Here is a 13,201-nt window from a genome sequence, read left to right on the forward strand (position 1 = left end):
CAAAGTCCACAATACCTAGTTGCAGATCATGAACCCAATACATTGCTGATAGTAAACCTAAGGCCTCACTCAAATCCACATCAATGAGTGGAGTCATCCATTCAATTTTGGCTAAAACAAAACGACATTCATCATCTCGAATACACATACCAATGCCGACATGATTCAAAGCTTGAGAAAAGGAAGCATTTATGTTACATTTAAATCCGTCGGGACTTGGTTTGACCCACTTCAAATCGTTCAATGTAATGGAGTGTTGAGGGATGGGATGACGAATAATCTGAGCATTCCTCTGGCTAGTAAGAAGGAACCTGAACGATCACAGATAGTTTGAGCTGTATCAGTAACATTGTTTCATACCTTATTGTTTTGGTGCTTCCATATACTCCATAGAGTCCCACCAAATACTTGCTTTTGCTGCTGATCCAGATGTTGTAAAATAGCAAACACATCGGGTGGAAAGCTTGTATTAGTATCAAAGGCAGACATCAAAGGGCTCCATAAGCCAATGTGCTGCCAACAAAGCATGCTTTTACTACACATAAAGAACATATGAGTACTATCTTCACCAAATTCATCACACACCGCACACCTATCAGTACAATGAACTCCTTTTGATTGCAAGCGGATTCTCGTGGGCAAACAATTACGACAAGCTCTCCACAGGAAGTTCTTAACCTTTGGGGATAATTTTAAGCTCCAAACACAATTCCAATTACCTAACACACGGTGTTGTGAAACTTCCACATCATGATTTAGAATATCCTTATAAACACTTTTAAATGAATAAGCACCATCCTTCTCGAACTTTCAAGCAGGCACATCATGAGTCACCGAAGGGAGCAACGGGGTGTTGAAAATATTTCTAGCAGTAGCATTGTCAAAAAAAACATTAACTGGCTCCATATTCCATTGTTTTTGAGATGTAACCAACAAGTCAGAAATAGTGATATGTGGCCACTCTAAATGATGACTAGACGGTACAATTTGTGCAACATTACTGAGCCATGGATGATTCCAAATTGGTATATGTTCACATGTTCCTATACTCCACTGAAAATTGCGACGAATCACATCTTTTGCACTCCAAATACTACGCCAAACATAACTAGGATTATGGCCTATTCTAGCTCCAAAATAATCACTTCGAGGAAAATATTTATCTTTGAGTAAACGAGTGATTAGAGACTTTGGAGAAGAAACCAACTTCCAAGCCTACTTGCCAACCATAGCCATATTGAATGCCTTGAGGCCCTTAAAACCCATTCATCCAAACACCTTAGGAACTGAAAGGCGTCCCCAAGAAAGCCAGTGCAATCCTCTAGAGTTTGTTGAATTATGATCCCACCATAAGGAGTTTAACAATTTTTCTATTTTATTAATGCGGGATTCCATAAGAAGGAAAACAATCATCACATAGGAAGGAATAGATTGCAAAATAGATTTAATGAGAACCTCCCTTCCAGTCTACGAGACACACCTACTGCTCCAAGAGTTGATTTTATTCCAAATGTGATCCTTTATAAACTTAAAGGTTGCATGTTTTCTACCTTCAATCATAGATGGCAACCTAATATATTTATCGGTATCTAAGACTTGACGAACACGAAGAGTGTAACGCCCTATTTATCTATTTAATTATTTTATTGGGTTTAGAGTCTAATTATATGATTTAATTGATTATGTGGTATGTTGTTATTTTGTTAAATGGCTCTATTTTATTATTTAGTAGAATACGATTAAAAATAGAATAATTAGACTTGAGGGGCTGAATTATAATTTAGAAAAGTTTAGTGGAATTAAGTAGAATTAAGAGAATTGGTTAAGGAAATAAGAATTAATAGGAAAACTAAGAGTCAGAGAGTTTTTCACTTAAAAACAAGTTTTTGGAGAAAAGGGAGAATTCAAGAAAAGAGGAGAGTCAGAGAAGAGAAAGCTTGTAGAACCTTGTAATCAACCAATCTAAGGTAAGGGTGGGATTAACTTTCTCTAATTTTAAGTTGTATAATTCTGAAATTGAGTTTAGCATGTTGTTGTTTGTGAATTTGTGAAGTTGGGAATTAGGTTTTGAAGTCGTAATTGGTTGTTAATAGAGTAGAAAATCCATTGAATTTGTGTACAATTGATGTTCAGACCATAGGTTATTCATAGTGCAACGTTCCTATCAAATTTGGGATTTGAGTAGATGAAATTTGAGTTTTTTTGGTGAAAAATGTGTAGAAATCGTAAGGGGAAAAACTCGCTAGAAGTTCGCTATTGGCGAAATCCTCTGTAACAATTTCGGTAATAGCCAGATTTTTGCCGTTAGCAAAATTGCACAGTGACAACATACCTTGTTTCATGTTCTTGCGTCTTTTTCACACGTTTATGTTTTGAATTGGCCTTGGGTGTAAACATGAAAGTTTTAGATAATTGTGTTAGCTTTCCATTGGCTTTGGTTTGACTTGAAAATGATTTTTGGTTTTTGAGATATGATGAAAATACTCCAATGAGGTCTTAGTGAAATTTTATGAAAATTCCGCATAACTATTTTTAAGTCAACCGAAAACTTATGGATTGTCTCCAAACTTCAAAGCTTGTGTATTGTGAGTTCAATTAAGGTGTTTAAGAGTATTTAACCTATGTTGTGATGAATTTAACTTGGTTTGACGTGAATATCTTTGATTGATGAATTATGATATTATGATGCGAAGTCGTTGTTGTTGTCGTTGCCGCTGTTGTCGTCAATGTTGTTAAAGTTGTAAGTTGTTGTCGATGTCGTTGAAGTTGTTGGTTTTTGTTGCATTTGTTGCTGAGTCCATGCATAATCATTAAAGTTGGGGGCTTGATGCCCTGTTGAATGTATAATCATTCATATAAAGTTGGGGGCTTGATGCCCTGTTGAATGCTTGTTCATTCATACCACGTTGAGAGCCTATGCTCTATAAGTTGGGGGTTTGATGCCCTGATTGGTACCACATGCATAGTGCATTGTCAAGTTGATTTTGTTTTCGTTGCATTGTCGTTGATGTCGAGTTGTCGGTGTTGTCGTCATGTTGTCAAGTTGTCGAAATAATTAATGAGTTGTTATTGAGAAATTATGTGAAGCATTAACATTGTTTAATTTTTGTTGTTTATGTTGTTAAATTATGTTGATGAATTATATGCGTATTATTATTGAATGTGAATCTCACCCCTTCTGTTTTAATGCTGCCTCTACGTGGGTAACGTGCAGATAATCAGGATTAGTTGCGGATGTGAGTTGACTCTCTCACGCATCGTCTTAGGGTCGCTCTGATATGTAACGGGATGGGGATATTTGTATTGTTTTTCATTTGTTACGTATTATTATGAATTATGTTGATGAACCATTTGAAATGGAATTTTTAAGAGGTTGTTTATGTTGAAGTCGTAGTGTCATTTTGTTGAATAATGAAATGTTTTTCCGCTGCGATGTAATTTGAATTATTGATAAAAGATGTTTAAATAAATATTAATTTTACTCTATTTATCTTTTAAAGAAGTGTGACATCCTGTTTAAGTTGAATACTCTGATTATTATGTAATATTTTGCATGTTGGGAAAACGGGGTGTTATAAAGAGTAGTAGCAAAGAGGCTCTTTAGATCATCTGGGGTATTATGACTGCAAAATAGTTCTGACTTCTGTAGATTAATGGCTTGAGCCGAAGCCTCCTCATAAGTAGCCAAAATATTTTTCAGGCAAATAGCCTCGCGTTCACAAGCTCTAAAGAAAAGAAAACAATCGTCTGCAAAGAGAAGGTAGGAAATAATTGTTGCATCAATGCATATCATAGTACCCCTAATATCATTACGACGTTCAGCTTCCCGAATAAGGGAGGAGAGTCCTTTAGCACAAATGATGAACATATAAGGTGAAAGAGGATCACCTTGACGAAGACTGCGCCCTAGCACAAGTCACTACTTCACCCCAGAAACTCTTAGGTAACCCAGCTCCTAGAAGCATACACCTTACACGCTCCAAAAGGGTCCTATTCATGCGTTCAGCAAGACCATTTTGTTGCGGTGTTCTCGGTACGGTTCTATGCCTCTTGATTCCTTTTAACCTGCAAAACTCATTAAATTGCTCTGAAACAAACTCTAGGCCATTGTCATTTCTTAACCCTTTTAGTTTAGTTCTTCATTTGATTTTCTATGCGCATATCAAGCAAGACAAGATTGAGCCTAGAGCTTTGAAATGTGTCTTCATTGGTTATCCGGAAGGTGTGAAGGGTTACAAGTTGTGGAAATTGGAATCTAGTTGAGGATTAAAAGTCTTGATTAGTAGGGATGTTACCTTTGATGAGACCCGTATGGGGATGAAGTGTAAAGACCTAGAGACTTTAGTACCGGAAACAATGGTGGAGAAAACTCAGTTTGAGGTGGAGCTTCCAAATGAAGAAGAAGATGATGTAGAAGATGAAGCTTCGACATCGGATACAAGTGGAACTCAACCGGTAGTGGATCTTGATTATCTCTTGGCTAAAGATAGAGAAAGGAGGACCATTACGGCTCCGAGTAGATATGGTTATGCGAACTTGGTGTGTTTTGCTCTAAATGCGGCTGAAGATGTGCAAGACTCGGAGCCTAGAAACTTCAAAGAGGCATTTGAGAGAAAATAGAGCAAGTATTGGTTAAAGGCGGTGAATGAAGAGATGGATTCATTGGAAAAGAACCAAACTTGGAAACTTGTGAAGCTACTTAAACACCAAAGGGTAGTTGGATGCAAGTGGATCTTCAAGAAAAAAGAAGGTATTCCGGGTGTTGAAGGTTCAAGGTACAAAGCAAGACTTGTGGCTAAGGGTGTCACTCAAATGGAGGGGATCGACTACAATGAGATCTTCTCACCGGTGGTGAAACATTGTTCCATAAGGATACTTATGGCTATTGTGAATCAATTCAATCTTGATCGAGTTGGAACAAATGGATGTGAAGACCGCTTTCTTACATGGTGACTTTGAAGAGACAATCTACATGGAGCAACCAGAAGATTTTGTGGAGGACAAGTCTAAGGTATATCTATTGAAGAAATCTTTGTATGGGTTGAAGTAAAGTCTTAGGCAATGGTATCGTCGGTTTGATGAATTTCTTTTGAAGACCGGTTTTATGAGAAGCGGATATGATTATTGTGTGTACATGTTGAAGAGGAATGAGAAATTCATTTTTTTATCTTCTTTTATATGTTGATGATATCTTGATGGCAAGCTCTAGCAAGGATGAGATTGTGAAGCTCAAAGAAAGGTTAAATGGTGAATTTGAGATGAAAGATTTTGGTCCGGCAAAGAGAGTTCTTGGAATTGATATCTTGAGGAATCGTGACAAAAGAGAACTTTTCTTATCTCAATTTATTTACTTGAAGAAGGTGGTGGAGCGTTTTAGAATGTCTAACTCTAAAACCGTGAGCACTCCCTTGGGGCACCACACAAAGTTGTCCACAAAACAATGTCCTCAATCCGAGGATGAGAAGCAATTGATGGAAGGTACTCCCTATGCAAGTGGGGTTGGAAGCATCATGTATGGAATGGTTTGTAGTAGACCGGACTTAGCTTATGCGGTTAGCATTGTGAGTCGGTTTATGGCAAATCTGGGTATTGTGCATTGACAAGCTTTGAAGTGGGTGTTGAGGTATTTGAATGGGTCTTTGAAGGGCGGTTTGAAGTACACAAGAGCAGCTCAAGAGGAAGACGCTTTGGAGGGGTATGTTAATGCGGACTATGCGGGAAATGTGGACACAAGAAAATCTCTATCGGGTTTTATGTTTACTCTCTATGGCACAACTATTAGTTGGAAGGCAAATCAACAATCCGTGGTGGCATTATCAACAACTCAAGCGGAGTATATTTCCCTTGTTGAAGGGGTCAAAGAGGCCATATGGTTGAAAGGTGTAACACCCCGTTTTCCCAAGATAAAAATTTCATAAAGATAATCAGAGTAATTCACATATAAACGGATGCTACACTTCTAAAAGATCATACATGGAATAATTAACTAATTTTCCTTCAAAGTTCAATCAACATAAATATTCAAAACTTCGCAGCGGAATTTATTTCAACTTCTAAAAATAGTAGTCTTTGGCATGAAGGCCTCTTCGTAAATGTCACATAAAAATCCAATCTAAAAACATAGTCATAAACTTCATTAAGAAATACGTAAGGAATAGAAAGCAACAACAAAATTCCCTTCCCGTTACGTATCAGAGCACTTAAGACCCACGAGAGAGAAACCTCACACGACATCAACTATTCTTTGTTACCTGCAAGTTACCCATGGTGGGCAACATAGAAGGGGTGAGATTTCACAAATAATAATATTAAGCATATAATTCATCAATTACATCTAACAACTTAAACTTCATCACTTAGCAATAATAATACTTCATGTAATCATCAATCAACTTCTAATCATCATTAACATCATATTCATCATATATAACAATATAATCATCACATCATAAACATCATCTTATAACAACATAAACATCATATTCATCACATATAACAACATAATCATCACATCATAAACATCATCTTATAACAACATAAACATCATATTCATCACATATAACAATATCATAACATCATCATAATCAACATCATATTAATATCATAAACAATATCATAATCAATTTTCATAAGCATCATAACAACATAATCATCACATCGTAAACATCATCATAATCAATATCACAAACATAACAATGTCATAATCATAATTATTCATAAGTACTTCATTAACTACACATGGATAGAAGACAACTCAACAACAACTTAACAATTCATGGATGATAATTCATCAACAACGACTTTGACTCGACAATGCAACTTCAACTCAACTATGCGCAACTTAGACCTCTTATATGCATGTGGTACCAATACGGGGCATCAAGTCCCAATCGCTATTTGAGTATTATTATACTTCCAGAGCATCAAGTCTCAATCGCTATTTGAGTATTATTATACTTCCGGAGAATCAAGCCTCAATCGCTATTTGAGTATTATTATACTTCTGGAGCATCAAGCCCCAATCGCTAAATGTTAATGCATGGACTCGACCTCTTAAACGTCTTAATTCAACGACCTCTTAAATAGTCCAATAATTTGGAACATAATCATCAACATCTTAATCAACTTAGACCGACTCATGCAGCTTAGTTAAATAACAACAGCAACACAGCAGTATACAAAAACAGCATGACATAATAATATCAAATGCAAGTCAACAACGTCTCAATTATTCACATATAATTCAAGTAATGCATATATAATTATATCACAATATAACAACATCAAATGGTAATCAACATCTTAAAACATCATATATACATATAACACTTCATCAATCATGAACAATATCGTATTTTTAGAATCATAGACTTAAGATTATTGAATGTTAGTCCCATCCTTACCTTAAGATTAACGATCGGCAGCCTTTCCTCTCGATTCTTCTCTTCTCTTGTTTTTCTCTAACTTCTCACTTCTCTTAGTTTCTCACTTTCTCGCTTTTTTTCCCAAAAGCAGTTTGCACGTAATCCTTATTTTCTAATTCTAACTCTCCCCTTTTATATAAATCATTAACCTACTTATTTTCTCTTATTCCAAATATGCCATACAAGTCTCAATATTCTATTATAATATATATATATATATATATATATATATATATATATATATATATATATATAATACTAATAAATAACATATATATTATACTAATAAATACCAACATATAACATAACAAAATATTACTCATCTAATTTCCAAAACAGCCCCCACAACTTTAATCTTATTTTATTTTCAAATCCTATTCCATTAAATAATAAAATAAATCACTTAATATATCACATAATCATATAAATATATTCTAAACTTATTAAAACAATCAAATAAATCAAATATTTCAAAGAGGGCGTTACAAAAGGTATGATTGGTGAGTTAGGAATTACTCAAGAATGTGTGAAGATACATTGTGATAGTCAAAGTGTCATTCACTTGGCAAATCATCAAGTGTATCATGAGAGGACAAAGGACATTGACATTCGCTTGCACTTTGTAAGAGACATGATTGAATCAAAAGAGATTGTGGTGGAAAAAGTGGCATCGGAAGAGAATCCGACGGATGTGTTTACCAAGTCATTACCTAGATCAAGGTTCAAGCATTGCTTGGACTTCATCAAGTTCATTGAAGAGTAATTCCCTTTTGGGAGAGAACAGCAAGGTGGTTGATGGTTAAATTGAGAAAGATGGAGGGAGTGACAAAAATATTTGGGCCAAATGAATTTTTGACAAATTGAGAACGCGCTAAACTTTTTTGGCTTAAAACCTGCGATAGTTGGGCATAAAGGTCGCAATAACCATTGGAAATGTGTGCTTTGCGAAAGTTTTGAGACAAGAGTCGCAAAGTAGGTGTCGCAAAATGCTATATTTCTTATAATGTTGTTGGTAACAATTCTTTCTAACGAGGTTATAAGATTAATTTACTAGCTTATTGATAGAGTCTTGACAACTGGTGGACTTCCAACTTTTGTTGATGTTGGTTATAGCTTTGGTGCACCCGCTATATTAGTTTATAGTTAGGGATAATTATTCTAGTTAAGTCACTTCAAGAATTTATTCTAAAAATTGATTATAGTAATCAATTTAAAATTCCAATAATATTGATTATAATATTTTATTATATTGATTAAACTAAATTTAGAGGTAATATTATGAATTATTCCTTTCTAGAATTTAAAGTAGAATAGAAAATATAAAAAATGAAATAAAACAATGATAAGTTTTACTGACAGCCGCAACCGTAGGAAGATGTTCATAATGTTTTTAAAATGGTCTCCTTAGAGTTACCTACGGTTTTGTCTGTAAGTAAAGATGAAAAACATTTAGTGATAGCCATTTGACAATGACAGATGGATTTCGCTACGGAAATTTTCCCTATAGTGAAGGATTTTGGCTATCACTAAAATTCAATTTTTTTGTAAATTTCTTGTAGTGATACAAAGAAAGTTTGGGTTTAACCCGAGCATGTGCCCAAACTCGCCGAGTGGTAAAACGGTCCCTGTATCAAAACAAATATGCTTAGATACTCAAATGGTGCTTAGTTTGTGATGCCTATACGTATTTCTTGACTTGGTAGTCATCTTTGGTGGCTTAATTTTCTATGCTACGTTCATTGATTTCCATCTATTAGTAAAGTAACTCAAATAGTGACACGACTTCATATGTTTATCTCACAATCATAAATCAATATCAAAATATGCTTTTAGAGAAATCGCGTTTCTTTTTCTTTTTTGACGAGGACAAAAGAATTACCTATACTATGAGAGAAAATCCTAACAAAAAGTAGGATAGATTTGGTTTCGGACATTTCCCTCGCAACACCCAACAGATTTAGATAGTATGGATTTTCTATGTGAAATAACAAGAAAAACTTTTCTGTGTGAAGTTTCCGAGAAAATGCTGTTCTTTTACTATTACTAGTAATAGAAAAAGGTGTTCTTTGATGGGAATGACAGGGAAAAATAAATATTACATTATCAAATAGAATAAAAAGAGATCCTTCTATAGGGTGCTAAAGCCATATAGACAATTTTTGGCAAGATTTTACTTATCTATTGTTCAAACTTTGAATTAAGAGTTTTGCTTCCAACAAAAACACACAAATTAAAAAAATGAAAAGTATGAAAAACAACAAAAACACACAATACATCACTTCAAGTAAAAAAATGAAAAGTAACAAAAACACACAAATTAAGCTCTTCATTTTCTTTTTCACTTTTTGTAAGAGAATGCGATTGGCCTTTGAAGTAAATAAGTATGTAATGTTTATCTATTTCTTTGTAAAAGGATAGCATTCATTGACTTAGTAGTCAACTTGGCTACTTCTGAGAAGTTCAAGTTGCTTTATTGTTACCTTTGTTTATATTTATTTTGTTGTCCACATCAGAAATAAGCTACACATCTCTCCTTCCACATAATTTCATTTCATGGGTTTTACTGTATCGCAAATAGAATTGTTTATTCATAAGCGCGTCACTATGTGGAATATGACTATGTCCATAACAGTTGTGATGTGAGAGGTCTCTCACTTTCAATGATCAATCCATTATAAAGACAAAATGTTGGGAATATAATTTTTTTTAAGGAGTAGAGGATAGTATAATATTTAAAAGGTTTAATTGCACTTTTGATCCTTTATGTTTTAAGAAATTGCGATTTTGGATCCCTAACTAATTAAAATACAAAATAGCCTCATATGTATTGGATATTTGGCAATTTTAGCCCCCTATACCAATTTTGACTCGGTCAACGCTGACGTGACACTTCAAAGGCGTCACGTGTGCATTGTTTTAATTAAAAATAAATAAATAAACCGCATATAAATTAAAGAATTAAATAAATGAAAAAACAACAAATAATTAAAAAAAATAAAAAAGAAAGAAGAAAAGGAAGGAAATTGTGTTCCAAAATCTGATACTAGCTCTTCTTCCTCTCATCTCTCTCTAAAACACCGATTCAAGAACCTGCTTCATTGACAGAAGCATGGAAAAGTGTAAAAATGATGAGTAGCTCAATGCAAGCATGATAATGAAATAATGTTCTATTGAACGAAACGAAAGTTTCGTTTTTATCAAAAGAAAAAGGAGCATATCACATGCACTTTGACATATATAAAGGGCACAAAACAAGGCAGCTATATTAGTTGCATGTTGCATATACATAACTTGAATAAGAATTACACCTCCATTGTTCACTAACAATCCAATAGCCTGATATATTTATCATATAAATTCTTTTTTTCCTCCCTTACTGTGTCGTTTCCTATCTGTATATTTATTATAAATTGGTCAGTTATTTGTTAATTTGCAGTCATAAATGCAATATTATCAGTGTCAGCATGAATAATGCAAGAATATCTGAATAATCTTTAATAGTATGAATATCTATTCTTGAATCACTTAAAAAGTGTTTTAAAACTCCTCATCTGAGACACAATAACTCTTACATGTTACCTTGAATGCATGAATAAGAACTCCATGTATTATCAATTTTATGATCTCCCAAAAAATCAGAACAATCACATACTGTTTACATTATTAAAAGTATAATGATAGTTTATATTTATATTTCCTCATCAACTCTGTTCCTGAATGATACAACTAGTTTACCTGTGTTTGAAAAATTAGAATGTCACTTTACTTCCTTGTGTTTCTGGTTACAATTCGAATACGAGAGGGATTCAATCGGAGCAAATCCATGGTGGTGATGAACCAGTGGCAGAAAGCTTCAAGATTTTGGAACAAAGGGTTTTGGAGAGAGAGAATCAGTATTTTAGAGAGAGATGAGAGGAAGAAGAGGGAGAATCAGATTTTGGAACACGATTTCCTTCCTTTTTTGTTCTTTTTTTATTATTATTTGTTGTTTTTTTTCATTTATTTAATTCTTTAATTTATATGTGATTTTTTTATTTATTTTTAATTAAAACAATGCGCACGTGGCGGCTTTGAAGTGTCATGTCAGCGTTCACCGAGTCAAAATTGATCTAGTGGGCCAAAACTGCCAAAGATCCAATACATAGGGTCGCAACTTCTTAAAACATAGGGGATCAAAAGTGGAAATAAGCATATTTAAAATTATAAATTATTATCAAAATGATTAGTATAAAATATTATTCCCTTACATCATAAAATTTTCAAACGGTCGAATGGAATATCGGTTCCGTTCCGCTCCATTCCGTTTCATTTCATTCTGCTTGCTCCGTTCTGCTCCGTCAATTCAAATAGAGCATGAAGGGAAATTCACAGAACCTATAAATTTTTAACTTAGCTTATTAAATTTCAGTTATTTCTTTTATTTCAGTTGCACTGAGCTAACTAGTTATGGAATTTCATATTTTCCGATGTTTACTTCCACAAACATGACGAGTAGCTAGAATTCTTAGAGTATGATGAGATGAACACTATTAGGTGATTGGAATTACCCTTCTAAAGGTCCTTATTCCATACCCAAAAAAAATAATAAATAATACTCAATCAAAATTCTAGCTAATAACACACAAGACATGAAAATGGGGATAGAAAATGCATCCAAGCTTAAGTGCATAACGAGCCTTTGGAATAATAACGGGGTCTTATATCTCAATATTACAACCAATTTTTTTAATTATTGTGATTTAATCATCGTGGTCTCATATATAAGGGTGAAGATAGTATTTGCTAAAATTACATATTAGTTCTTAGTGTGTGTATGGCTACCAAACAAAGAAAGACCTGGATACGTTGTAGGCGATCTCAATGGTATTATGACTTAGAGAGAAATGAATGAAACTCTTAATTCTCATTCATTTCTCTCTAAGTCATACTAAATCGTTAATTTGAGATCCTACAGTTCAAATAACACAATGTATTAATTTTAAACAAACTCGGCTATTGATTTAAGAAACAATGGTTTATATATGTAATTGAGTCACATAGTAAACAGACGGACAAACATTGAAAATATGTCCTTACTAACAATTTATACAACTTCTTTTCTTGTATAAAAATGAGTGGTGATACATGTACACCTTTACGTGATAATACACCTCTTACACTCGCACAAAATTCTGATATATGGCAACTTGGACCCCACACAAATAGAAGAGAAAGTGTGATTGTGAGATGAATTTACCAAAATATTTCTAGTGCATGGGATGTAGAATAGGGTGTATGAATAAAGGGTGTTCACGTAACATTTTCCTATAAAAATAGATCAAAGATTTTTATTCTTTAAATGTAAAATTGGAAAATGTAAGATGATAATTGGTTAGATTTTTTTTTATGGAATGACATTCCAATAATGCCCTTTGATTATTAAACTACTAATTATATTTGGTCGGAATATTTCCTTTTTAAAGTACTCCCTTGAACTTTAAATAATGTATGTGGTCTATAATAAATATTATATACATCATTAATTGAATGAATTTAAAATGTAGATTTTTACTTATAATAGTGACCTAAGAGTGTAACAGGGAACTTGATAAGATTAATTTGAAAAATTACAACTTCTTTAATTTGTGCCTTTAGAGTACTTCATTCGGACACATTTGTAAGCAAAAACTAATTTTTTAAAGGTTTATTAGATCATTTGATCCTCTAAATAATTTCATGTTTTTATTTTGGTCCCACAATTAATAAAAACAAGCGTTTTAGTCCCTCAATTTTTTATC

This window comes from Medicago truncatula, chromosome 7, assembly GCF_003473485.1.
Source record: "Medicago truncatula cultivar Jemalong A17 chromosome 7, MtrunA17r5.0-ANR, whole genome shotgun sequence".
Taxonomy (NCBI): domain Eukaryota; kingdom Viridiplantae; phylum Streptophyta; class Magnoliopsida; order Fabales; family Fabaceae; genus Medicago; species Medicago truncatula.